The sequence below is a fragment of the Bos grunniens genome, chromosome 11, assembly GCF_055505025.1.
Source record: "Bos grunniens cultivar Pamir isolate PY7600 chromosome 11, Bosgru_T2T1.0, whole genome shotgun sequence".
Lineage (NCBI taxonomy): Eukaryota > Metazoa > Chordata > Mammalia > Artiodactyla > Bovidae > Bos > Bos grunniens.
The window spans coordinates 87,608,752-87,636,210 of record NC_141175.1 but is presented as its reverse complement, the minus strand read 5'-3'; the positions used below and the strand labels follow the sequence as shown (position 1 = coordinate 87,636,210).

Here is a 27,459-nt window from a genome sequence, read left to right as displayed (position 1 = left end):
TAAAAACCCTGCAATGAATTATTTGCAGATAAATGTTTCTAAATGGTACTTGAAAATCTTTTCTTGTATGTCTTTTTTAAAAAAAACATAAAATCATAAAAACAAATTCTTAAATTTTTAAAAACATGAAATGTAAGAATTTTAATATTGGGTCACAATAACAGTTTTTGATGCCAGAACACATAATTAAATTTCATCTATAGTTTCATAAATATTTAGACCTAATTCAAACATGCAAATATGGTGTTTTAAAAATCATTTTGAATGTTTTTACATGTGTGTGTGCAAAGTCACTTCAGTCTTGTCCACCTTTTTGTGACCCTATGGACTGTAGCCTGCCAGGCTCCTCTCTCCGTGGGATTCTCCAGGCAAGAATACTGAAGTGGATTGCCAAGTCCTCCTCCAGGGGATCTTCTAGATCCAGGCATCAAATTTGCACCTCTTATGTCTCTTGCATTGGCAAGTGGGTTTTTTTTTTTTTTTACCACTAGTACCACCCAGGAAGCCCCTGAATGTTTTATAAGTCATTTAAAAATCTATATGTCAAGAATCATATTTTATGTTATATAATTAACTTCAGCATTCTATCTTTGTTAAATGGCAAACAGATGGATGTTTTCCTTGATTTATTAAAAACATTCAATATAGTGATAAAATCTATTTAATGCAACTTTAGTAATATAATGATCTACATGAAATAGATGTAATAAGTAGATACCTGGGAGATATCCTCTAAACTCTTGGAATCTCTAGAGTGATAGAAATGTCTCTGATACTCAGGATGGGACCCTCAGATGATACCTAGTAATTTATGATAATGAAGTGACTTAGGCTGGGGTCTGGTCACCCAAAAAGATCAACTGTATGATTAAAAGGTTGGGGCTTTGAGCTATATATCATCAGCCCAAGTTCCATAATAACAGTCTGATCTCTGTTCCACAGAGGGGTGGAGAAGGAGGTACATGGCCAATGATTCAATCAAACAGGCCTCTGTAATGAAACCCTAAGAAAATCTCTGGAAACTGAAGCTCAGTTGAGCTTCCCTGGTTGGCAGTATCCTTTGAGGACTGTCACACTTCAATATCAGGAGGTAATACATCCCTGAAAGTGACTGAAGCTTCACATTTGCAACCCTTTCAGAAAACTTACCCCTATGCAGCTCTTCCTTTGGCTGATTCTAATTTCTGTCCTTTTGCTCTAATATAACAGTAAATGTAGTGTTTCCTAAGTTCTAGTATTATTAAACCTGAAGAAGTCTGTGGGGCCCCCAAGTTTGTAGCTAACTGGTTTGAAATGAGAGTGACTTTGGGGACTCCAAACTTATGACTCTTGTCTTTTTTTTCCCTAAAGATTTTTTTTTTAATGTGAGCCATTTTTAAAAAAAGTCTTTGCAGAATTTGTTACAATATTGATTCTGTTTCATATTCTGGTTCCTTGACTGCTAGTCCTGTGATCAAACCCACAACCTCTGCATCGGAAGGTGAAGTCGTAACCACTAGACTGCCAGGTAAGGCCCATGACTGGTGACTTAAGTGAGGGCAGTCCTCTAGAGAATTGTGTCCTCAGAATTTTTAGTTTGGAGAATTCTTTGCAAATAATTTAATTTAAAAATTGTTCACATAAAATATAAAAATCATACAGTGTTTTTTGAAAATTCCCAGGAGAGATCCCTAAGATAATATGTACATTGTATGAAAAGGGTTTAAAAGTAAATGGGCAAATGTTACCATTGCCCAGGGAGAAGCAGATTCTCAGCTCCATAATGTAAATGTGCTGCTACCTCCTCAGTTGTGTCCGACTCTTTGCAACCCATGAATCGCAGCACGCCAGGCCTCCCTGTCCATCACCAACTCCCGGAGTTCACTCAAACTCATGTCCATTGAGTCAGTAATGCCATCCAGCCGTCTCATCCTCTGTCGTCCCCTTCTCCTCCTGCCCCCAATCCCTCCCAGCAACAGAGTCTTTTCCAATGAGTCAACTCTTCGCATGAGGTGGCCAAAGTACTGGAGTTTCAGCTTCAGCATCATTCCTTCCAAAGAACAACCAGGACTGATCTCCTTTAGAATGGACTGGTTGGATCTCCTTGCAGTCCAAGGGACTCTCAAAAGTCTTATCCAACACCACAGTTCAAAAGCATCAATTCTTCGGTGCTTAGCTTTCTTCACAGTCCAACTCTCACATCCATACATGACTACTGGAAAAACCATAGCCTTGACTAGATGGACCTTTGTTGGCAAAGTAATGTCTCGGCTTTTGAATATGCTATCTAGGTTGGTCATAACTTTCCTTCCAAGGAGTAAGCGTCTTTTAATTTCATGGGTGCAATCACTATCTGCAGTGATTTTGGAGCCCCAAAAAATAAAGTCTGACACTGTTTCCACTGTTTCCCCATCTATTTGCCATGAAGTGATGGGACCAGATGCCATGATCTTTGTTTTCTGAAGGTTGAGCATTAAGCCAACTTTTTCACTCTCCTCTTTCACTTTCATCAAGAGGCCTTTTAGTTCCTCTTCACTTTCTGCCGTAAGGGTGGTGTCATCTGCATATCTGAGGTTATTGATATTTCTCCCGGCAATCTCGATTCCAGCTTGTGCTTCCTCCAGCCCAGCGTTTGGATGGCTTTGTGTGTGTGTGTGTGTGTGTGTGTAGATATTCACATTATTTCATGGCTGTGGTGGCCATATGCTATTTTAGTTTATTATTGTTGTTCAGTCACTAAGTTGAGTCCAACTCTTTACGACCCCATGGACTGCAGCAAGCCAGGCTTCCCTGTCCTTCACCATCTCCTGGAGTTTGCTCAAATTCATGTCCACTGAGTTGTCCATTGAGCTGTCTAACCATCTCGTCCTTTGCTACCCTCTTATCACTTTGCCTTCAATTTTTCCCAGCATCAGGGTCTTTTCCAACGAGGGTCTTTCCAATCAGGGTCTTTTCCAATTTCTTCACGTCAAGTGGCCTTACTTAGTCCTGGAGCTTCAGCATCAGTCCTTCCAATGAATATTCAGGGTTGATTTCCTTTAGGATTGATTGGTTTGACCTCTTTGCCATCCAAGGGATTCTTAAGAGCCTTCTCCAACATTACAATTCAAAAACATCAATTCTCTGGTGCTCAGCCTTCTTTATGGTTCAACTCTCACGTCTCTACATGACTCTTGGAAAAACCATAGCTTTGACTGTGTGGATCTTTGTCACCAAATTAATGTTTCTGTTTGTTCATACCCTGTCTAGGGTCATTGTCTATTTGTCATTGCTTTTCTTCCAAGGAGCAAGCGTCTTTTAATTTCATGGCTGCAGTCAGCATCTGCAGTGATTTTGGAGTCCAAGAAAATAAAATCTGTCACTGTTTCCACATTTTCCCCTTCTACTTGCCATGAAAGTGATGGGACTCAATGCCATGATCTTAATTTTTTGAATGTTGAGTTTTAAGCCAACTTTTTCACTCTCCTCTTTCACCCTCATCAAGAGGCTCTTTAGTTCCTTTCACTTTCTGCCATTAGGATTGTATCATCTACATATCTGAGGTTATTGATATTTCTCCCAGCAATCTTGATTTCAGCTTGTGATTCATCCAGCCTGGCATTTCTCATGATTTATCCTGTATATAAATTAAATAAACAGGGTGACAATATACAGCCTTCACGTACTCCTTTCCCAATTTTGAACCAGTCCATTACATGTCCAGTTCTAACTGTTGCTTCCTGACCTGCATGTAAGTTTCTCAGGAGTCAAGTAAGGTAGTCTGATATTCCCTTCTCTTTAAGAATTTTCCATTGTTTGTTGTGATCCACACAGTAAAAGGGTTTAGTGTAGTCAATGCATCGGAATTTTTTCTGGAATTCCCTTGCTTTCTCTATAATCTATCGAATATTGGCAATTAGATCTCTGGTTCCTCTTCCTTTTCTAAATCCAGCTGTACGTCTGAAAGTTCTCAGTTCACGTACTGTTGAAGCCTAGCATGAAAGATTTTGAGCATTACCTTGCTAGCATATGAAATGAGCACACTTTTGTGGTAGTTTGAACATTCTTTGGCACTCTCCTTCTTTGGGATTGGAATGAAAACTGACCTTTTCCAGACCTGTGGCCACTGTTGAGTTTTCCAAACTTGCTGACATATTGAGTGCAACACTTTAGCTGCAGCATCTTTTAGGATTTTAAATAGAATTTAAACGGTAGCTTATTATCCACCTTCTATTTTTGTAATAGACTCTAATTGCTGTTCAGAATTTACCCATCCCCTTCTTCCAAGCCCCTCATCCCATACATACCTCTGTTTCTGAGACATAACCTCAACTTATTTCAGATCTGGAGTGTCCCCTTTTAGGTTTAAAATCAGTACGTTCCTTTCCCCTGACCACAGTGATTGACTCATGTGACCCATTTTGGTCCAGTGAGCTGTGGAGAGACATTTGATAGGTGCCTTTGGGAAAGAAATTTTCTTGAAATCTCAAAAAGCCTTCCTGAAAAGACACTCTTTTTCTGCTGGATGTTAACAAGAAAGTAAGTCACTCTCGGTATTCATCTCCCAACCACAAGATGAAACCTTGGGATGAAGAAGATGATGAGAGAGACAGTCTTTGGTATCAATATTGAACTTCTACATCAAGCCTCACCTGAAGGTCTTGTAACCTCTGAAACTCTGGGTTATGATGGTCAATGCATTCCCTTTACTTTTGCAGTCAGTTTGAATCAGCACTTTCTGTTACTTGCATCCAACATCTTTCTGAGACAATTGTTCAGTATGGAAGGTGATGATTGTTTTGATAGGGAATATTATCAAATATAAAATAATATCATTCTTACAGTAGAGAAATATGTGATATATTGGATCTATGTGGTAGTTTAGGCACACTTGATCACTTCTGCCCCCCCCCCCCCACCCTGCCCCAAATCCTTTGAAAAGAAAGAAAGATATATGCACTAAAGACTAGACCCACCACAACCAAGGAAAACAAGAAAGGGCAACATCAACACATCAGAAATTGTGAAGAATTTCCTGGAAGATGGAGAGTAACAGGATTGAACTGATAAGGGTTGAGAAAACTCCAGCCTAAAATACACAGAAAATGGCCATGGAGACAAGAGCAGGTCCTGAGAAATTTTTAAGAGAACAAAGAGCATTTAAGGGACTATATAGCAATAGGCTGATTATTATTACTGAACAGGGGGCAGTTGTGTCCACAAACCTCTGGTCATAGGGGTGGGGGCATGGGAGAGGGGCATAGATTCCAGGCTAAAACACCAAGATCTGCTTGAACACAAGGGCATAAAATGCTGCTTGGGAAGGGCTCCTCAGAATCTGGGAACCTTCTAGAGAGTGTATGTCAATCCTCCCATTCAGGCAATTTGGGGTGGGGATGAGGCAAGATCTCTACAACTGCAAAGCTATCCAAATAAAGCTTCCCAAGCCTTCATTCATAGAGATGAGCGGGTCATCCAGGAATACCAGCTATAAAGGGAAAACTAATGGCAAGAAGGAGAAGATCAAAATGATTAAACAGATCAGTGGACTCTAGAGGAGACAGGAAATTCAGAAAACCAAAAAGAATTTCACCCTTAAAAGAATTCCACTTTCTATCTTTGGAGACATAAAACCACCCAAAGTATATTACATTTATTAAAAAAAAAGAATAGGCAGCTATAAGAAAGTAGTAAATCAGAGAATGAGAGACTTTATGAATACAGAGAATAGGATTGTAAGAAAAATATTCAACACAAGGTGTAAATAATAGAATGATCTCAATTCAAAATTGAAATAGTCATCTGGAAATAAGAATGGGAGTAGGTGGGCAGCAAGGGGAATTTTTCTTTTTTCTTTTATATATCTCAATGTTATTTGAATCTTTAAAAAGAGAAAGCATTAGTTGAGTATGAAAAGGAAAAAATTAAAACTAAAACTCTGACCCAATAGTTCTATTTTTGGTATTTAAAAAAATTAATTTTAAGATCACTCCAGATGCAGATTAAAATGTACATGAAAAGGTATTTATTACACTTTTATATTTATAACAGCAAAATTAAATATTACAAACAGACTAAATATTTAATAACAGCAAGTGGCTTAATAAATTGTTAGACATCCATATGCTGTTATTAAAAAATCATGCTTTTGTAGAATACAGCTAAAGGTGGATAAAATTTGCAAAGTATATTGACAAAAATAGAATAAAAACTATACACAGTTTATTTAAGATAGAAACTACAACCAAATGTCCACTGTGATTATTTCTCAATGATGTCAGTTTTTATTTCTGTATTCTCTAAACTTTATTTTATGTCTATCACTAATTTACTTAGAAAATTCTCTTAAAAAGAAGAGGAAAGGAAAAGATGTGTTAACAATATGGTTGGTGTCCACATAGTCCTTCTGGGTCTCTCTCTTTGAGCTGAATATCTCATTTCATGTATGAGCTGGACTATAGAGAAACCCTAGATGGAAGAAGATTCTCTTGCTTCCAGCAAGAGAAAGTTATGTCTGCTCTTTTGTTTTTTGGGGGATTTATTTTGTTTTCATTCAGAGCAACATTGACATGCATTCACTCAAATAAATCATATTTATCTCAACCAACCCATTTAGTAAGAACAAAATCTTTATACACTCCTGTATGGGGTGACACAACCATTTTACACACATACAATCTATTAATATGTTTTCTAGTGAAAGAGTGTTGGCAAGCGTTAAGCTTTTCTCCATTTTTTTAAAGTCCACATCTAGCAGTTTAAAAAGTATGTGTGCATTAAAGCAGTTTGCAAACATATAATTTTTCTTTGGTCTAAGTTTTATAAAATTCTAATTAAATGATGCTTTCTCACATTCTAGCTGTTTTTAAGAATTAAAGATGGTTTACTTATGGATTAAAAACATTTTATTTTTCTTTATGAGTTGCTATTTGATGTTTGCAATGCTCCTGCAACACAAAAGGATTCTACTCTGTTTTCCCTGAAGTAACTTGATTAGAATAACATAATCATCTTCATAGAGATCACATTCATTTTGAGAAGTCCATTGAGACAGGTCATTGATTTATTTGGAACTGGTTTTTATTGTAAGGATTTGGGGCCACTCAACACACTTATGGAGGTTTATTTTCTTTGCAAATCCATTTGATAAATCACCACTTTATGTTTAAATATAAGAGCTTTCATCCACTCTGTCTTTCCTGGTTTTCATGAGATCAGTTTAGTAGCAGAAAAAACATGGGCTTTGGGGTCAGACTAGCTTGAGCTAGAAGTCTGCTCCACCATGTCTAAACTGTATGATTCTGGCGAAGTTACTTCGCTGAGCCTCAATATATTTATTTGTAAAACAAGGGTAATATCAAGGACTAAGGAGAATGCTATTGTCAAAGGAAAAAATACAAACTAGTACAGAGCTTGGATCTGAGCTGGTTAACTGTTTCGAAGTATATATGTCACTATTACTATATTATTTTTCAATATTGAGAATTTGGTATTGTGTTTCACTGAATTAGAAGTTGGGGAGCTTAGAATCTAGTCTGTTTTACTACTGTGCTGGAGTGACCATGAGCCTGTTTCCTCACCTATAATACGAGGAGATTAGGGATTTCTCTGGTGGTCCAGTGGCTAAGACTCTGGACTTTCAATGCAGGGGGCCTAGGTTCGATTCTGGGTCAGGGGATTAGATCACACATGCAGTAACTAAGAGTTCGCCTGCTGCAACTAAAGATTCTGTGTGCCACAGCTAAGACCTGGTGCATGCATGCATGCATGTTAAGTCGCTTCAGTTGTGTCTGATTCTTTGAGACCAATGGACTGTAGCCTGCCAGGCTCCTCTGTCCATGGGATTCTCCAGGCAAGAATACAGGAATGGGTTGCCATACCCTCCTCCAGAGGATCTTTCAGATCCAGGGATTGAACCTGTGTCTCTTATGTCTCCTGCACTGGCAGGCGAGTTCTTTACCACTAGCACCAAAAATATTTTTAAAATATATGGGGAGGTTAGAGGAGATTACTGAGGCTCCTCCCAGTCCTTAGGGGGAATTCTGAATAAAAATCTTTTACTTCAAATGGTCACTTAGGTGATGGGCATTATGACTATGTCAGAGGTAAGCGTGGGTCAGGCTGGCCTGTGGAATTAGCAACACCACTCTTTTTTGTTGTCAGTTAACTAACGTGACTGTGCTGGGTCTTCATTGCTATGCGGGCTTTTCTCTAGTTGCAGCGAGTAGGGGCTGCTCTCTAGCCGTGGTGCACAGGCTTCTCATCGTGGTGGCTTCTGCTGTCGTGGAGCATGGGATTCAGCAGAGCTTTCAGGAGTCAGTGGTTGTGGTGCACGGGCTTAGCTACTCCTTGGCGTGTGGGATCTTTCCAGATCAGGCATCAAACCAGTGTGTCCTACGTTGGCAGGCAGATTCTTCAACCACTGAGCTGCCAGGGAAGCGTAACTCTTAAAAAAAATTTTTTTTTTTAATTGAAGGATAATAGCTTTACAGAATTTTGTTGTTTCCTGTCAAACCTCAACATGAATTAGCCATGGGTATACATATATCCCCTCCCTTTTGAACCTTCCTCCCATCTCCCTCCCCATCCCACTTCTCTAGGTTGATACAGAGCCCCTGTTTGAGTTTCCTGAGCCATTCAGCAAATTCCCATTGGCTACCTATTTTACATATGGTAATGTAAGTTTCCATGTTACTCTTTCCATACATCTCACCCTTTCCTCCCCTGTCCCCATGTCCGTAAGTCTATTCTCTATGTCTGTTTCTCCACTGCTGCCCTGTAAATACGTTCTTCAGTGCCATTCTTCTAGATTCCGTGTATGTGTGTTAGCATATGATATTTATCTTTCTCTTTCTGACTCACTTCACCCTGTATAATAGTTCTAGGTTCATCCACCTCATCAGAACTGACTCAAATGGGTTCCTCTTTATGGCTGAGTAATATTCCATTGTGTATATGTACCACAACTTCTTTATCTATTCATTTGTCAAGGACGTCTAGATTGCTTCCATGTTCTAGCTATTGTAAATAGTGCTGCAGTGAACAATGGGATACACTTGTCTTTTTCAATTTTGGTTTCCTCAGGGTATATGCCTAAAGTAGGATTGATGGGTCATATGGTGGTTTTATTCCTAGTTTTTTAAGGAATCTCCATACCGTCTTCCATAGTGGCTGTATCAATTTACATTCCCACCAACAGTGCAAGAGTGTTCCCTTTTCTCCACACCCTCTCCAGCATTTATTGTTTGTAGACTTTTTGATCATGGCCATTCTGACTGGTGTGAGGTGATATCTCATTGTAGTTTTGACTTGCATTTCTCTAGTAATGAGTGATGTTGAGCATCTTTTCATGTGTTTGTTAGCCATCTGTATGTCTTCTTTGGAGAAATGACTTAAGTCTTTCCCCCACTTTTTGATTGGGTTGTTTGTTTTTCTGGTATTGAGTTGTATGAGCTGCTTGTATATTTTGGAAATTAATCCTTTGTCAGTTGTTTCATTTGCTATTATTTTCTCCCATTCTGAGGATTGTCTTTTCACCTTGCTTATAGTTTCCTTTGCTGTGCAAAAGCTTTTAAGTTTAATCAGGTCCCTCTTGTTTACTTCTGTTTTTATTTCCATTAATCTAGGGGGTAGGTTATAGAGGATCTTGCTTTGATTTATGTCATCGAGTGTTCTGCCTATGTTTTTCTCGAAGAGTTTTATAGTTTCTGGTCTTACATTTAGGTCTTTAATCCATTTTGAGTTTATCTTTGTGTATGGTGTTAGGAAGTGTTCTAATTTCATTCTTTTTACATGTAGCTGTCCAGTTTTCCCAGCACCATTTATTGAAGAGCCTGTCTTTGCCCCATTGCATATTCTTGCCTCCTCTGTCAAAAATAAGGTACCCATAGTGCATGGGTTTATTTCTGGGCTTTCTATCTTATTCCATTGGTCTTTATTTCTGTTTTTGTGCCAGTACCACTGTCTCAATGACTGTAGCTTTGTAGTATAATCTGAAGTCAGGAAGGTTGATTCCTCCAGCTCCATTCTTCTTTCTCAAGACTGCTTTGGCTATTCAGGGTCTTTTTTGTTTCCATATGAACTGTGAAATTTTTTGTTCTAGTTCTATGAAAAATACCATTGGTAATTTGATAGGGATAGCATTAAATACGTAGATTGCATTTGGTAGTATAGTCATTTTCACAATATTGATTCATCCTACCCAGGAACATAGAATATCTCTCCATCTGTTTATGTCATCTTTGATTCCTTTTATTAGTGTCTTATAATTTTCTGTGTACAGTTCTTTTGTCTCCTTAGGTAAGTTTATTCCTAGATATTTAATTATTTTTATTTCAATGGTGAATGGGATTGATTCCTTAATTTCTCTTTCTTATTTTTCATTGTTAGTATAGAAATGCAAGTGATTTCTGTGTATTGATTTTGTATCCTGTAACTTTGCTAAATTCACTGATTAGTTCTCATAATTTTCTGATACTATCTTTACAGTTTTCTATGTACAGAATCATATCTGCAAACAGTGAGAACTTTACTTCTTCTTTTCTGATCTGGATTCCTTTTATTTCTTTTTCTTCTCTGATTGCTGTAGCTAGGACTTCCAAAACTATGTTGAATAGTAGTGGTGAAAGTGGACACCGTTGTCTTGTTCCTGATTTTAGGGGGAATGCTTTCAGTTTTTTACCATTGAGAATATGTTTGCTATAGGCTTATCATATATGGCCTTTACTATGTTGAGGTAGCTTCCTTCTATGCCCATTTTTTGAAGAGTTTTAATCATAAATTGGTGCTGAATTTTCTCAAAGGCTTTTTCTGCATCTATTAAGATGATCATATGATTTTTGTCTTTCAATTTGTTAATATGGTGTACCACATTGATTGATTTGCGTATATTGAAGAATCCTTGCATTCCTGGAATGAACCCAACTTGATTATAGTGTATGAGCTTTTTGATGTGTTGCTGAATTCTGTTTGCTAAAATTTTGTTGAGGATTTTTGCATCTATGTTCATCAGTGATATTAGCCTGTAGTTTTCTTTTTTTGTGTTGTCTTTGTCTGGTTTCGGTATCAGGGTGATGGTGGCCTCGTAGAATGAGTTTGGAAGTGTTCCTTTCTCTGCAGTTTTTTCAAAGTTTTAGAAGGATAGGCATTAGCTTTTCTCTAAATGTTTGATAGAATTCTCCTGTGAATCCATCTGGTCCTGGGCTTTTGTTTTTTTTTTGAGAATTTTGATCACAGCTTTAATTTCAGTGCTTGTAATTGGGTTGTTCATAATTTCTATTTCTTCCTGGTTTAGTCTTGGAAGATTGAACTTTTCTAAGAATCTGTCCATTTCTTCCAGGCTATCTACTTTATTGCCATATAGTTTTTCATAATAGTCTCTTATAATCCTCTGTATTTCTGCATTATCTGTTGTAACCTCTCCTTTTTCATTTCTAATTTTCTAATTTGATTCTTCTCTCTTTTTTTCTTGATGAGTCTGGCTAAAGGTTTGTCAATTTTGTTTATCTTCTCAAAGAACCAGCTTTTAGTTTTTTTAATCTCTACTATTGTTTCTTTCATTTCTTTTTCATTTATTCCTCCTCAGATCTTTATGATTTCTTTTCTTCTACTAATTTTTTTTTGTTCTTCTTTTTCCAGTTGTTTTAGGTGTAAAGTTAGGTTGTCTATTTGATGTTTTTCTTGTTTCTTGAGGTAGGATTGTATCACTATAAAATTCCCTCTTAGAACTGCTTTCGCTGCATCCCATTCATAGTTGTCATGTTTTGAATTGTGTTTTCATTGTCATTTGTTTCTAGAAATTTTTTTATTTCCCTTTTTATTTCTTCAGTAACCTGTTGGTTATTTAGAAACGTGTTGTTTAATCTTCATGTGTTTTTGTTTCTTCCAGTTTTTTTCTTGTAATTGATGTCTAGTCTAATAGCGTTGTGGTCAGAGAAAATGCTTGCTATGATTTAAATTTTCTTAAATTTATTGAGGGTTGATTTGTGACCCAAGATGTAGTCTATCTTGGAGAATGTTCCACATGCATTTGAGAAGAAGGTGTATTCTTCTGCATTTGGATGGAATGTCCTGAAGATATCAATGAGACCCATCTCATCTAATGTATCATTTAAGATTTGTGTTTCCTTATTAATTTTCTGTTTTGATGATCTGTCCACTGGTGTGAGTGGGGTGTTCAAGTCTCCTACTATTATTGTGTTACTGTCAATTTCTCCTTTTATGTCTATTAGTGTTTGTCTTATGTATTGAGGTGCCCCTGTGTTGGGTGCATAGATATTTACAATTGTTATGTCTTTGTCTTGGATTGATCCCTTGAGTGTCCTTCCTTATCTTTTGTAATATTCTTTATTTTATGGTCTGTTTTGTCTGATATGAGGATTGCTACTCCAGCTTTCTTTTGCTTCCCATTTGCATGGAATATATTTTTCCATCCTCTCACTTTCAGTCTATATGTGTCTTGAGGTCTGAAGTGGATTTCTTGTAGACAGCATATATATGGGTCTTGTCTTTGTATCCATTCAGCCAGTCTGTGTCTTTTGGTTGGAGCATTTAATCCATTTATATTTAAAGTAATTTTTGATATATATGTTCTTATTTCCATTTTCTTAATTGTTTGGGGTTGATTTTGTAGATGTTTTTCCTTCTCTTGTGTTTCTTGATTATATGTGTCCCTTTAACATTTGTTGTAAAGCTGATTTGGTGGTACTGAATTCTCTTAATTTTTGGTAGTCTGAAAAGCTTTTAATGTTTTCATCAATTTTGAATGAGATCCTTGCCAAATACAGTAATCTTGGTTGTAGATTTTTCCCTTTCAGCACTTTAAATATATCCTGCCATTCCTTTCTGGCCTGCAGAGTTTCTGCCAAAAGATCAGCTGTTAAGTGTATGGGATTTCCCTTGTATGTTACTTGTTGTTTCTCCCTTGCTGCTTTTAATGTTCTTTCTTTGTGTCTAGTCTTTGTTAGTTTGATTAGTATGTGTCTTGGTGTGTTTCTCCTTGGGTTTATCCTGTATGGGACTCTTTGTGCCTCTTGGACTTGATTGACTATTTCCTTTTCCATGCTGGGGAAATTTTCAACTATAATCTCTTCAAAAGTTTCTCATACCCTTTCTTTTTCACTTCTTCTTCTGGGACCACTATAATTCGAATGTTGGTGCATTTGATATGGCCCCAGAGGTCTCTGAGACTACCCTCAGTTCTTTTCATTCTTTTTACTTTATTTTGCTCTTCAGAAGTTATTTCCACCATTTTATCTTCCAGCTCACTGATTTGGTCTTCTGCTTCAAATATTCTGCCATTGATTCCTTCTAGAGTATTTTTAATTTCAGTAATTGTGTGGTTTGTCTCTGTATGTTTATTCTTTAATTCTTCTAGGTCTTTCTTATTTGATTCTTGCATTTTCTCCATTTTGTTTTCAAGGTTTTTGATCATCTTTACTATCATTATTCTGAATTCTTTTTCAGGTAGTTTGCCTCTTTCCTTTTCATTTATTTGGACTTCTGTGTTTCTAGCTTGTTCCTTCATTTGTGTAGTATTTCTCTGCCATTTCATTATTTTTCTTTTTTAAATTATTGTGTCTGAGGTCTTCTTTTCTTAGGTTTCAAGGTTGTATTCTTTATTCCTTTTGCTTTCTGCCCTCCTAAGTTTGGTCCGGTGGTTTGTGTAAACTTCCTATAGGGTGAGATTTGTTCTGAGTGTTTGTTTGTTTTTCCTCTGATGGGCAAGGCTGAATCAGGTGGTAATCCTGTATGGTGATGATTGGGTTTGTGTTTTGTTTTGTTTCTTGTTTAGATAAGGCGTCTTGCATAGGGTGCTACTGGTGGTTGTATTGTATGCCAGGTCTTGTATTCCAATGGTTTCCTTTGTGTGAGTTCTCACTATTTATTACTCCCCAGGGTTAGTTCTCTGGTGGTCTAGGGTCTTGGAGTCAGTGCTCCCACTCCAAAGGCTCAGGGCTTGATCTCTGCCACGCAGTTGATGTTCACCAACCTCTCCTTGGATTTTCTAGGAAGAGGCAGAAACACTTTCGTGACTTCCATGGCCCTGAAGAAGTTCATGACCATGCATCATCTGTATTCAGTCATGGGGATGAGTTCCCCATCGGTTGGTAAACCAAGGACTCTGGCATTGTTGATCACAGCCCACAGTCCTGTGATCAGCACTGCCTTTTGGTCCACAGGTAACAACTCTTGGCTGGAAAAGTAAGTATCAAGCCTAACTCTTATTTGCTTTATATTTGGATCAGTCTTCTAATGGTCTTTCCAAGTTGGGGGGCATTTCTTAACATCCCAACTATCGTAGATTTTTCAGTTAATAAGACTTCACCATATTTTTTGATTGCTTGGAGCCCAAGAGTCTTATTAGGAAAAAGCATGTGAACTCTGTCTATTTTTGGAGTTTTGATATGTATTGAATTTTCTGATGTGCTCAGGGATCTGCAGGAAGCCAGAGTGAAGAGAGACAAAACTCTGTTTCCGAAAACAAAAAGCAAAAAACCCCAAAACCAAAACGAAACCCACTTTGTATGAGAAATAATTTGGCAATTTGACTGAGCAGCAAGGCCTAAATATCAGAGTTCAGAGGTGACATGCTTATCAGCTCATACATGGCCTTTCCTCCTCAAATACACCTGCTTCACCACCAGGGCCCCTTTCTTACCCTGCAGTGCCTGTGACCCTATGGAGAATGGGCTGTGACACAGTGGAGAGAACCAGAGGGACTCAATAGCACTGTGTGGGGATCCCTTCTGTAGGAGGTCTTATGAGAAGCAGATGTCTGGAGAGGGAGAAGAATAGCTGCACTTGGTGGTTTAGAGGAAACCAGTTGGCCTGGAGTGGGTAGTGTCCTGTGAATGAGGGAGCTACAGTGGTTAACAGGGCAGGATGAAAGAGGGCAGGCTGAGACCATAATCCTTCATGTGACACCCCACCCTTTTCTTCTGGCTCGTAAGGGATACAAGGGGATTCCCTGGTGGCTCAGACAGTTAAGAATCCACCAACAACGCAGGAGACCTGGATTCGATTCTTGGGTTGGGAAGATCCCCTGGAGGAGGGGATGGCAACCCACTCCAGTATTCTTGCCTGGAGATTCCTATGGACAGAGGAGCCTGGAGGGGCTATGGTCCATGGGGTTGCGAAGAGTTGGACACGACTGAGCAACTAACATGACTAACATAAGGGATTCCACCAACTAGTAGATATCTGGGTTATAGCCTTGGAAATTCTTTGAACTGATTGGGGAAGGTAATTCCAAAAAAAGACTGGACTTCCTACTAGGAAGTAGGCATGTGCCTGTGAGGGAAACTGCTTCCTTCCTCCTTAGATATTTTTCCACAGATAATGTGCGTCGTAGGTTAGAGCAGTTCTAAAATATTGTTTTATTGTTAAAAATATTTTTATTTGAGAAACGTTAGAACAAATAGATAAGCAAAAAAAAAAAAAAAAAAAGGAAGTAAGAAGAATTTTCCACTTGGAGCTAACCACTGTCAACTTGGTATGAACTCTTATAGTCTCCTTTTTATGCATATTTATTCTTTTAACAAACAGTGAGTAGGCTGCATTTACAAAAATTAATCACCCTGCATATGCAGTTTTGTAATTTGCCTTTTCACTTAACAATACATAGTGAACACTTTTCCATGTGTAAACTTAAGACCGTTCCTTGCTTGGGTTTTGCAAATCTCCTGCTACTTTCTCTTGGGGATGCTCTTTTTATGAAAACTCAAGTTCCATATGCAGCTCTTTCACTTCTATCTCTAAATTTGCTTATTCCAAGAAGTACATTTGTTAAAAATTATAAACAGAAGGATTGAAAGAAGAGAAATCTTTCTTTCCATTTAAGAACCACATAAAAATGCTCTGAATGTATATTTGACGTTATCATCTGCTTCACAGATTTCTTTGGCCAGTATCCATTTTAATTGTTTTGCTGTCTGCCGTGTGGACTCTACAAAACTATCAGATCGCCTCTGCTAGGGAGATGTGGTAGAAGAGAGCTGAGGTGTTGGAAGGTGGGAGTGGGGGCAGAGAGAAGAGTTGACAGTAACCATCACTTACTTTTTCCTGATCTAGGACTGGGGTTCATGCGAATGTCAGCATTACTCTAGTGAGAAATCATACACTGAGAAGATTGACTTTAGAGGTAGATTTGACTTTATCTTCAAACCAAACAGAATCTAAATGGCCAAATGCAGCCTTTTCTTTTTTGAGGGCAATGTTTTCTCCAGAATATTAATAGGTGTCATACCTAACAAAAAAGGATTCTGGGATCAAGCAAATTTGTGAAACATTGTATTTTAGATAAACACGTGTCTTCAGTGCAGGACATCTCAGAGCATTTAGCAAGTTAATATGCACCATGATGGCCTGGGAGAGGAAAGTAATCAAAGTTTCCTAAATTCACACACTCTCTTTTGAGGTAGGGTACATGCATATCGGGGTTCCTTGGTGACAGTTCATGGAGTCACTGAGAATTAGACAAGACTGAGGTGACAGCACGCACGCATGCACCTGTGCATGTTAACGACTTTGGGAAATGCTAGCCCAGAAGCACAGTACTCTGTGCGTGAGTGCTAAGTCACTTCACTTGTATCCAACTCTTTGAGACCCCATGGACCGTAGCCAGCCAGGTTCCTCTGTCCATGGGATTCTCCAGGCGAGAATGCTGGAGTGGGTTGCCATGCCTTCCTCCAGGGGATCTTCCCGACCCAGAGATCAGGCCCGTGTCTCTTATGGCCTCCTTCATTGGCAGGCAGGGGTCTTTACCACTAGTGTGACCTGGAAACTGATACTAAAATCAGGAAAAAAAAACAAAAGTAGTTTCATTGTTCTACTTAGGATGGAGATGCTGTCTTATAATTTGCCTTCTAGGAGGTACTTTAGTCAAAAACTGCCTTCTATGTGGGGTGTGAGAGAGTCATTCTTGGTGATTTTAAGTGAGAAACTCTAAGCCAAGATGCTTTCTTGAGCAACTTGTAACATTCATTCTCTCTTTGCTTTGCTTACTTGCAAAATAACAGGTGCTGGCTGAGAGATGAAAAGTGTGTTTATAAGTCTTGATTTCTTCCCTCTTACGTTCCTCAAACTCTTCTTGATCCTGGGGACCGTCATCCTGGAATGAAACCCAGGCAGCCTTCCTTTCTGAAGCCAACTAAAGGGCGCTCTGGTTGCCCTCTCGCCCAACCTACTTTTCCTGCACCCAGTGATTTACTGCCTTAGGCGGAGTTGGGGAAAGTCCTTAATGAGCCGTAAGGCTTGGAGCTGTGCTTGGAGCTCCCTCTAACCACAACTATTCTTATCAAAAAAATTTACCAGAAAATGAAGACCCCAGAAGAGGTCCTCTGATGGAGGAGGAGTGGTGGGTATTTGAAAAAGGGAGGCAGGGCAGCATTCCTGGTCATCCATAAATTAAAACAAACAAAGGAAAATCACATCCAACTGTAGTCAATTGCTCCTGTAAGAGAAGGAGTATAATTCAAAGAGGTTTATGTATTTTGGCGGAGGATGGGGTGTGTGTGGGAGTTTAAAAGCATAGAATAACATGACTGGGAACCAGTTCCAGCCGCTGGCCAGCTTGTGCTTCCTCACTCTGTCCAGCTAGTTGTGCCTTGAGCCAATTTTTTTTCCCTCCCTTCTTTATCCCTATTTGATCTCTTCCATGTCTGAGACACCAGGGGGTGTTGAAAGAAGGGCTGCATGTGTCCGCGATAACATCTTACATTTCATAATTAGTAACCATTTCAAAGCACAGTCCTGCATTGTACTTTGTCTTGTTCTTACACTAAGCCTGTGAATGAGCACAGGATTTGTTCCCATTTTATAGAGGAGGAATTGAAACATAAAGACAAGCCTGAAAACATAAAGCAGGTTAATGGCAGAGCTAAGAGAGGAGTCTGAGTTCCCAGCCAGGGATCTAGGCTTTTGTGGTCTAGAGCTCTCTGGGTTGCCACACTAGCCTCTGGGCTATCACATCTCAAATGAGAAAGGACTAACCTTTGGTTATGATAATCTGCCCACTGCAGGCTGAATTGAGAATGTGAAGGGTGTTTATTAGAAAACTTTGAGTCATCTCTCAGCAGCAGGGCTTGAGTTGAGATTGTGGACATAGATGAAGGCTATACAGGCAAAGGCTATTTATTCAGTTTGCTGTCTGTCACAAGGGAATCATTTACCATGATTTGCTCTTGGCAAAGAAACAGGTGGAGGAGTGGGAAAACTTTATAATGGGAAAAAAAAGAATGCTTTAGGTAAGTCCTGTTGGCATGGGGAAGTTTCGGTGGGCTACCTAGAAGTGGGGCATCCTATTTGCCTAGATAGGAGACTGTATTTGGCTTTCTCTTGTTGGTCCTAAGTTAGAAGTGGGAGCAAAAATTAGAGAAATTGTCAATTATTAATCGAGTCTTGGCCATTTTGGCCAAGTCAGGGACTGATGACTGCGGGCAGTAGATTGGCTTCTTTGAGTTGGTTTCTGTGGGTGGTGGGTCACAGTTGTACTTTTATATAAAGTCTCGCCATCATCTGTTTGTATATTCAGTTTCTCAGGATTGAGTGGGGAAAAGGAACAAGGATGGGATCTTGGCAGTGCATCAAAGTGTCCAAGAAGAATGATCCCTTTTTGGCTTCAGAGTCTCTGATCAAGCATATCCCATGAATCCTGGGTCCAGACTTTAAAAAGGTGGCAAATTGCCTTCCTTGCTGACCCGTAATGAGAATATGGTAGCCAAAGGTGATGAAGTCAAGTCCACCATCAAGTTCCAGATGAAGAAGATGCCATGTCTGGCAGCGCCTGTTGGCCACATGGTGATGACAGATGATGAGCTTGTGTACAACGTCCACTTAGCTGTCAACTTCCTGGTGTCCTTGCTCAAGAGAAATTGGCAGAATGTTTGGGCTTTGTACATTAAGAGTGCCATGGGCAAGCGCCTGTACATGGCACAGCTTAATAAACCATACTGCCATTTATAAATAAAATAAAATAAATTAAAAATTTTCAAATATTTGACTAAATTTGTACTGATCTAAAATCCTGGTTTGTGGAGGGGGTGGGGTGAATCCCTAGGATTAGGTAATTTGTTTGCAAATAATCTAAAAGCCTTAATATAATTGCATAATCTTTGATCCAATCCATGAATTGATTTTACTGAAATATTCAGATGAGTTTTCAAAGATGTGTGCATGAGGATATCTTTTAAATATGATTTATGATGGTGAAAAATGAAGAAAACAGGAAAATAATTAAATAGATGTTAATACATTTAAGCTAGAACATATTATGCAGCCTTCAAAATAATGCTGTAAGTATATGCTAACTTAGAAAAGTGATGCTTCCTAAGGCCCACTTGACTTCGCATTCTAGGATGTCTGGCTCTAGGTGAGTGATCACACCATCGTGAGTATCTGGGTCATGAAGATCATTTTTGTATAGTTCTTCTGTGTATTCTTGCCACCTCATCTTAATATCTTCTGATTCTTTTAGGTCCACACCATTTCTGTCCTTTATGGTGCCCATCTTTGCCTGAATTGTTCCCTTGGTATCTCTAATTTTCTTGAAGAGATCTCTAATCTTTTCCATTCTATTGTTTTCCTCTATTTCTTTGCATTGATCGCTGAGGAAGGCTTTCTTATCTCTCATTGGTATTCTTTGGAACTTTGCATTCAAATGGGTATATCTTTCCTTTTCTCCATTGCCTTTTACTTCTCTTCTTTTCACAGCTATTTGTAAGGCCTCCTCAGACAACCATTTTGCCTTTTTGCATTTCTTTTTCTTGGGGATCATCTTGATCACTGCCTCCTGTACAATGTTATGAACCTCTGTCCATAGTTCTTCAGGCACTCTGTCTATCAGATCTAATCCCTTGAATCTATTTGTCACTTCCACTGTGTAAAAAGTTCTGTCTAGTCAAAGCTATGGTTTTTCTAGTAGTCATGTGTGGATGTGAGAGCTGGACCATAAAGAAATCTGAGCACTAAAGAATTGATGCTTTTGAACTGTGGTGTTGGAGAAGACTCTTGAGAGTCCCTTGGACTGCAAGGAGATCCAGACAGTCCATTCTAAAGGAGATCAGTCCTGGGTGTTCTTTGGAAGGACTGATGCTGAAGCTGAAACTCCAATACTTTGGCCACCTGATGAGAAGACCTGACTCACTTGAAAAGACCCTGATGCTGGGAAAGATTGAGGGCAGGAGGAGAAGGGGACGACAGAGGATGATGTGCTTGGATGGCATCACTGACTCTACAGACATGAGTTTGAGTAATCTCCGGGAGTTGCTGATAGGCAGGGAAGCCTGGCATGCTGCAATCCATGGAGTCGCAGAGTCAGACACGACTGAGTGACTGAACTGAAGTGAACTGAACTTAGAAAAGACATCCATGGAATAATGTGAAGTTTTAAAGACAAGAGGTATCTAAACCATGCATAGAATATGTTTCCATTTTAGTAAGAAAATAGATATTCTAGCTAAATATACAATAGTTATATTCCAAATGTTTGTACATACATAGGAACATTATATATAATAATAATATAAATATATACAATGCTTTTAATGACTTTTGTGTAAACATCTGGAAGATTACATAGCAAGTACCAACAGTGGTTTTATCTAAGTTGTTTGATATGGCTTCTTTGTTTTTTCTTTAAATATTTCTCTGTTTTCTGAATTTTGTTTTTGCTATGAGAAAATAGAAATTCATTTAAAATGCTTACATTTGTAAAAAGAAATAGGATAATTTGACCCTCTTGGAACTACTTTGTCATAAAAAATATTTACTCTCTAATATACAGATATAAATATTTATAAATATATTAATAAATTATACACATTTATATATAGTGTCTGTTTGGGATCCAGTAGCTAAACATACATATCTCTTCATAAAAAGGCTACATATGCACAACTTAGAAGACCTAGAAAATATGCTTTTCTGATGTGGTTAAATTTCCTTTTGCAAGAAGATTGAGTGACTCTGCATAATGGTCTGTTTTTCCCTAGAAATTATGGTCCCTTCTAGGTAGGAAAAATCACTACCTTAGCTCTGAATCTTTCAACCTGAACTTTGGAGGGTGGTTGCATAGCAACTGCTGATGCTGTAAGTGACTTCTCTTGGTTCTCTGCGGGGTTGATATTGATTTGTACAATAAAACAGTGCATTCAGAACCTTTGCTAGTTATAATAGGATAAAAGAGCTACATGAGATGGGACCTTTTAGAAGCCCTTTGAACAAAGACTGAGTCAGGTGAAGGGCATTGAGTTGGTTCCATTGGAGATGGTGGATTGAATACAGGACAACTGTGAGCACTGAAATTCAAGGATGCTGATTCTTCAAGAAATGCATTATTTCCCTTCTTTTCATCAACATTTACTGATTTCCTACCTGGGGCCAGGCACTGTACTAGTCATTGCTGCTGCTAAGTCACTTCAGTCGTGTCCGACTCTGTGCGACCCCAGAGACGGCAGCCCACCAGGCTCCCCTGTCCCTGGGATTCTCCAGGCAAGAACACTGGAGTGGGTTGCCATTTCCTTCTCCAATGCATGAAAGTGAAAAGTGAAAGTGAAGTCGCTCAGTTGTGTCTGACTCTTAGTGACCCCATGGACTGTAGCCCACCAGTACTAGTCATTAGGGATACAATAATGAAACTTGGTGGTCTCTATCACCTGGAAGCTCTTACTTCAGTGAGGAAGAAAAATTGAAAAATTAATAACTTCACCACCTAATGCTAAGTGATGGCAGTATGTGTGGGGCTGTTATGGGACACAGAGAAAGGGTATCTAAGGCCACCGAGGGATCATTCTGCAGTCATTTCTTGAGCAGTGACTGTATGTCTTGGCATTGGAGGTACAAAGATGAATGAGACTTGGCTCCTGGTCAAAAGGATTTTAACTGTCTGACAAGGGAGACAGGAAAAAACAATTCTATCTAATACAATGTGGTAAATATTCAGCTAGCACAAGGATTTAAGTATGAGAGCACAGAGGTAGAGATTAATGAGTGATTAATGCCTACTTAATACTCTACTGTTTGCAGAGCTCTTAAAAACATACATTACCTCATTTGATGTTTATGAAGATGTAGGATTTATCTCTTTTTTATTGATGAGGAAACTGAGGCTTGGAGATGTTGTGACTTGTCTAAGGTTGTTGTATCAGTAACAAAATACCATTGATTGAGTGGCCTAAAAAACAGACATTTATTTTCTCATGGTTCTGGAGGCTAGAAGGCTCAGATTAAGATATGGCAGGGTCAATTCCTGATGAGAACCCTTTTCTTGGCTTGCAGTCTTTTCTGTCCCCACAAGGCAGAAAAAGGAACTGAGCCCTCTGGTATCTCTTCTTATAAGGACACTAATCCTGTTGGACCAAGGCCCTATTCCTATGATCTCATTTAACCTGAATTGAGCTTCTCTGGTGGCTCAGTTGGTAGAGAATCCACCTGCAATGCAGAAGACCAGGTTCAGTTCCTGGATTGGGAAGATACCCTGGAGAAGGAAATGGCAATCCATGCCAATAGTGTTGCCTGGGAAATCCCATGGACAGAGAAGCCTGGCAGGCTACAGTCCATGGGTCACAAGAGTTGGACATGACTTAGCGACTAAACCACCACTTCCTTAGAGGACCCATCTCCAAATATAGTCACAGTGGTGTTCAGTGCTTCAGCACATGAATTTTGGGAGACACACTTAGTCTATAAACAGCTGAACTGTGAATGTAGGCTTTTAATCTCCGAATCATGGGGGTGTGTGTGTGCACATGTATATTTCTACACCATACTAGAGGCATTTTTTCCAATATGATGCATCAGTGACTCTCATAACACAGAGAACAGTTGTGGTGTTATGAACATTGGGGTACATGTATCTTTTTGAATTAGTTTTTGTCTTTTCCAGATATATGCCTAGGAGTGGGATTGCTGGATCATATGGTAGTTCTCATTTTAGTTTTTAAAGGAACCTCCATACTGTTCTCCATAATGGCTATACCAGTTAACAGTCCCACTAACAGTGGAGGTGGGTTCCCTTTTCCCACATCCTCTCCAGCATTTGTTATTTGTAGACTTTTTAATGAAGGCCATTCTAACCTGTGTGAGGTGATACCTCATTGTAGTTTGATTTGCATTTCTCTGATACTTAGTGATGCTGATCATTTTTCATGTGCTTTTTGGACATCCATATGTGTTCTTTGGAGAAATGTCTCTTTGGGTCTTCTGCCAATTTTTTGATTGGGTTGTTTATTTTTTTATATTGAACCGTATGAGCTGATTGAATATTTTAGAAATTAGGAGTTCTGACATTTTGGGTCTCTGTTTATGCTCCCTTCTCCAGTTTGTCTTCCTTACTTACTGGATGTGGTCCTTTCTATGGTGCCTGGAGCTTATACACAGTCCAGCCATATTCATGTGGGGCTTGTCACTAGGAACTCTAGTTTTAAGGTGAGGATCCCATGTGGGAGGTGGGGATAGGAGGCAGAACAGGGCTTGTGAGGACTGGGACTGGGACACTGGGTAGAAAGTAGAAGAGACTAGCTCTGTTTTAAAAGAGGAATATACTTGAGCAGGTTCCCATTGCCCAGTCGAAGATGAGACCACAGGCTGCTCCAGGATGATTTGGAGGAGTAGGAGGGGATGGTGTAGGCGGGCCACAGCCAGCAGTGAGGACTACAGGCTGGGAAAGGACGTTTTGACAACATCAGTAGATGTCACACCATGTTTCATTTCCCATCCTCTTACCTTCCCCTTCTAGAAGAGCAAGATGCTTCTTCCTGCTTGTGTGAGGCTGATGTTGCTCCTCTTGACCTTCTCCAGCCTTGTGATCTTCAGATCTTGGCTATACCTTCACATCACCAGGAGCACATTTAAACAATCTTTGTACTCATGACCCATCTTCAGAGATTCTGATTTCACTGGCTTTCTTTTTATTTTTTTTTCAGAGGGATGGCTTATCTTTTGAAAGCTTTTCAAAAGATCTTGACGTGAGGCCATGGATGAAAATCAGATATATTCCTTCTGTCCCATTCTGGAGGGTGTGGGGCATAAACTGTGATTCCCAAACTTTTGACAACCTCATCCATTTTAATCCTCTTAAGACCTGGGGAGCAGACAGGTATCATGACTTTACAGATGAAAACCTGAGACTGCCTTTGGCCTGTGAATTGGGAAGTTCTAGTTGGTAGCCAGGAGGCACAGACAGAACAGTCTTAGTATGAGGAATCAGGAAGGAGTGATTTTAAGTTCCTGTGCTGGCTTGGGCAGACACAGCTGCATTCATTTATTCATTGAACAAATGTTTGCTGAACGTCCACACGTACCAGATGCTGTACAAGGTGCTCAGTTAAGAACTACCTGTGGCTTGTGGTAGGGGCTGGCGATGGTGGCACAGGTTGGGGGCCACCCCCTCAGGGGCCCAGCCTTGGTAGTGGCTCCCCGGAGAAGTGTGCATTGTCAGAGCGTTGTATAACCGGAAAAGATACTGCCGGTCACAGTTTGCTTTGCCTACATGACTCACACACTGAAAGAATGAATTGAATTTGCTTTTCCATTTAAAATTAAGCCTAGTCAGAATCTACAGTCCTGTTGGGATGAAGGTTAATAAACTGCAGCAAAGGATAATTATGGCACAGTTGAACGTATGGCATGGGGACCACAAATAGAGAACACATAGCTTTAGCCTCACGTATTCTATTCTGGGGAAACTGACTGCTCTGACACCCACTGACGTCCACCCAGCTCTGTGCGGGGACATTCCGCTGAACAAAGCCAGTGGATATCTCACATTCTGCAGATTTTTCACATACTATTACTGAGGCCTTTTCCACTGTTTTGTTTTAATTCAAGTAGGCTTTTACTTAAGACGTAGAGGTCATAACTTTTATATCCTCAGGCTTGATTTAAAAACTAGCCGTGACAGATAGTAAACAGTGGTCTCGTTTTCTTGGAACAATAGTTTATGACATTGTGGTTAGGAACTGAAACTTGGTGGCTAAACATCAGGGAAAGCGTATGGTCTTTGAAACTGAACAGATCCAGAAATGATTCCTGATTTTGTCGTTTTACTTCACTGGGGTCTAAGACAAGTTACTCGACCATTTTGAACCTCTGTTTCCTCATCTTTAAAGTGGGATTGGTGGTGGTGGTTTAGTCACTAAGTCATGCCCGACTCTTGTGACCCCATGGACTGTCGCCTGCCAGGCCTCTGTGCATGGGATTTCCCGGGCAAGAATACTGCAGTGGGTTGCCATTTCCTTCTCCAGGGAATCTTCCTGACCCAGGAATCAAATCCAGGTCTCCTTCACTGCAGGAAGATTCTTTACCGACTGAGCCACCAGGGAAGCCCTTAAAATGCGGCAATGTGATAAAGTATATGTATGCCTCACATAGTACCTAGAATGAAATTGAATGTAATTGACTTTTATGAATAGTCCTTTCTTCTTTTGTGTTGACATGATATATCAATTTATAACCTTAGGGCTTAGGTTTGAGGAGAGGTAGAGCATACAGGTCTTAGTTGACATTCCATATTGGAAAAAGAGACCACATAATTTCTACCATAGATTATAAATATCTAAGGAAGATAAACAGCATGTTTTTTACTTGTGTAAATTACATTTGGTTTTGTCTGTTTGTGAATTGCTGAATGGTAGGCAGATACAATGTTGAAGTAAGAAGAAAAACAATACCTGTCAAGAGAGTCTTATCTACATGCCAGGCACTTTTCATCTGTTATCTGACTTTATCCTCACAACAAAGAGAAGTATTATAATCTCTATTTATTTATTTTTTGATAAGAGTTAAAATTTAATATGTAATCCTGATAAAAGTTTTAGTAAATAAACTATAGTTGAAAGAGTATCTCCCTAACATGGTAAAGAATAGCCAATCAACAGCCAGAAATATTCTTTAAAAAAAATTTTTTTTAATGTAAATTTATTTATTTCAATTGGAGGCTAATTACTTTACAATATTATATTTACATGCAAAAAAACTAAAAAATAAGACAAGTTCTTTGCTTTCCCAAAGTCATACACTCAGTGGCAGAGTTGGGATTCCAAGCCAAGGGATAGAATCCTTGAAGTAAATCATTGAAGATGGTGGCTGTTATTATCAATATTATTATTTTTTGATTTATTTTCATCATGAGAGTAACATTCCAGTACTGATACGCTGGAACTTGCTGAATAAATGAAAAATAGAATTAGTGCCTGCAGGAAGGGTGTGCTTAACTGTCCAGGATGATTATTCACGAATGGAGGCACAAGCTGAGTGAATGGAATAATTACCCCTAAAGAACCCAGGGCTCTTTGGGCTGGTAACATCCACAATGTAATGACCACACACTAATAATCTTAATGTTTGCCTAATAGTTCATTGACTGAAGGAACAATGATTTCCTTAATTGTTTTGCCTTTGCTTGACATTTTGTTTGAGTATTAATTTTCCATATAATCAATCTTTTAAATATTTTCCCTATAACTTATTTGACTTATTTAATAGTCTTTACAAGTGTGTCTTTTGGGTGATATGTACCGTGTTTTGACATTTATGTTCTCAAGACACATAAAGGCTTCAAGATTTATAGCAAGGCTAGAATTCACCCAGTGACTACATCAAGCAACAACAGAATATCCCCTATGTAATGATCAAAAGTGTTAATAATTTTTCTGTAGTCAGCCTAATGATTTCAACAACTGATCTTTAATATATGTGAGCTTAATTACTATTAAGAACAGAAGGCTTAGATGCCTTTCAGGTCTCCCTTCACACTTATCTTCAATAATTTAATCTTTTTCTGAGCATCAGCCTGTAGTTGGTTATGTTTTCTCCATTTATGTGCATTTATCCAGGTCAAAATGTGGTTAGAGTGATGACATAGAGAGGAAATTCAGGACTCTTGACCCAGTGCCAGAGGCCTGAATAAACATTCCCGTGTCTGAGATTTTGTGGTTGGGGAAGGTCTCTGGACCTGTCCTCTCAAAATGTCAGGAGCTTACTGAAAATGTAGCCTTTGGTGATTAAAAAAAAAAAAACACAGTGGTCATTACATGGACATTGGAAATATCTGTTTCTTTTAAAATTAGGCAGATGATTGTTGTTGGTGGTGTTGATGAAAGAGAGAGTGCTTGTTAAGAAGGATCTTAGTAACCATCCTTTACTGGGGCAAGCAAACAAAACCCATAAACACAGTGTATGGCAAATACTATTAGAAGCACAGCAACCCAAAATTCACAGGGCTCCCCAAGAATACACCTCAAAAGGGACTGCAGCCCTCTTGGTTAACATAATCCCAGAAAAGATCCAGTAAGGAGATTAATTGTCTGCAAAAGATATACATGGCCAAGAGGAACTGACAGGTTCAACCTCCAGGAGTCTTCACATTTTTGGTTTCCCATCAGATTTTTATCTCTCGTCTCAAGCAGTAGGATCTGGCAAGAGGGATACAAAGACTCTGTGATTCAGCTTTCAGAAAAGCTGAGGGAAGAACGAGGCCATGGATCTCTGTTAACAATCCTCTGT

General features: G+C 39.0%; 1 long non-coding RNA gene and 1 pseudogene across 2 annotated transcripts in view; one reads left to right on the top strand and one right to left on the bottom strand.

Moving 5' to 3' along the window:
- Nucleotides 1-17,067, bottom strand: part of LOC147363500 (uncharacterized) — a 39,984-nt pseudogene extending 22,917 nt beyond the window's left edge.
- LOC147363499 (uncharacterized) overlaps nt 1-27,459 on the top strand; it is a 78,056-nt gene that overhangs the window by 32,645 nt on the left and 17,952 nt on the right. The window lies entirely within an intron of this gene.